General features: G+C 39.0%; 1 non-coding gene across 1 annotated transcript; it reads left to right on the top strand.

Annotated features, from left to right (window-relative positions):
* Positions 1 to 744: 744 nt before the first annotated feature.
* On the top strand, positions 745 to 848 carry LOC112097483. Its single transcript, XR_002905015.1, has one exon. It is a non-coding gene; the product is annotated as a small nucleolar RNA R71 (small nucleolar RNA).
* Positions 849 to 1,281: the final 433 nt, after the last annotated feature.

Raw genomic sequence — 1,281 nt, 5'->3', positions numbered from 1 at the left:
AACAATCGTTGCCAAGGTCTGAACTGAAGAAGAAAGATGTCCCATCATCTTCTCGAGGTTTGAAACTGATTGGGCTTGTGAGTTGAAGCCTGCTCTCATCTCATTTCGTATTTCATCAATGGTGCGGTTCTGCTGCTCGATCGTGGAGTGAGTAACATTCTTGAAATTTTGGAATGCATCCTCCCATGGTTTGGGTTGAGAGTAATTCGAGTGTTGATTGTATGGTCTAAATGGTGGTTGAGAGGCTTGAGGAACTTGAGGAATTGGTTACATTGGTGGAGCTGGAGCTGCTGTCCATTATGTTGGAATCCTTGAGACCATGAAAAATTGGGGTGATCTCTCCATCCAGTGTTATATGTGTTGGAGTATGGGTTGTAATTAGATGGTTTTCTCATTACACCTATGGCATTGGCTTGATCTGAGTATGAGTCATGGTCATGTGATTCTGTTGATTTAGCAGTCGTTAATGATACTATTTGTCGGGAAAAACCTTTAATCATCTCGTTGACTTCTTTAATTCATGAACTTGATTCGCCAATGTGAACCTCATTTACTCCCTTAATTCTTTTAGTATTCCTGAGCGATCGACTCCGTTGTTGGGAATTATCTACTTGTCGCTGGAAGAATTCCTAAATCTCTGATGCACTTTTTGACATTAGCTCTCCTCCACTTGTTGCCGTTAGCCATTCTTACACATGCAGCAATAATCCCTCAAAAAAATATTGGCATTGGTGTCATTTCTCGTACCCATGATGTGGACACTTCAAGAGTAGCCCATTGAATCGCTCCCATGTTTCGAAAAACTGCTCGTCTTCTCTCTGAGTAAACTCTGAGATTTCCCTGCGAATAGCATTGGTTTTATGCACTGGAAAGTATTTATTCAAAAATTTCATTACTATTTGTTCCCATGATGTAATGCTATTAGCAGGCAATGTATTAAGTCATGAACGAGCTCTATCCTTTAAAGAAAATGGGAATAGTCTAAGTTTAACATCGTCGTCTGAAAAATTCCCATATTTAAAAGTTTGACAAACAGCATGAAAATCATTCAAATGATTATATGGGTCCTCATTTTCTAGGCCATAGAATGTTGGGAGACAATTTAGCACACTAGGTTTTAGTTCAAAACTCCTAGCAGCTACATTTGGGTATCTTATGCATTATGTGCTCAAATTAGTTAAGAGACTAAAGTAGTCCTTAAATGGTCTCTCTTGTGGTGGTGGTTGTTTTTGCAAATCCATTTGAATTTTATCTGTAATTGCAACATGTGTGTGTGTGTGA

This window comes from Citrus clementina, unplaced genomic scaffold (assembly GCF_000493195.1).
Source record: "Citrus clementina cultivar Clemenules unplaced genomic scaffold, Citrus_clementina_v1.0 scaffold_6, whole genome shotgun sequence".
Taxonomy (NCBI): Eukaryota; Viridiplantae; Streptophyta; class Magnoliopsida; order Sapindales; family Rutaceae; genus Citrus; species Citrus x clementina.
Note: the sequence above shows the minus strand (reverse complement) of the source record. Positions and strands in the feature narration are given on the sequence as shown.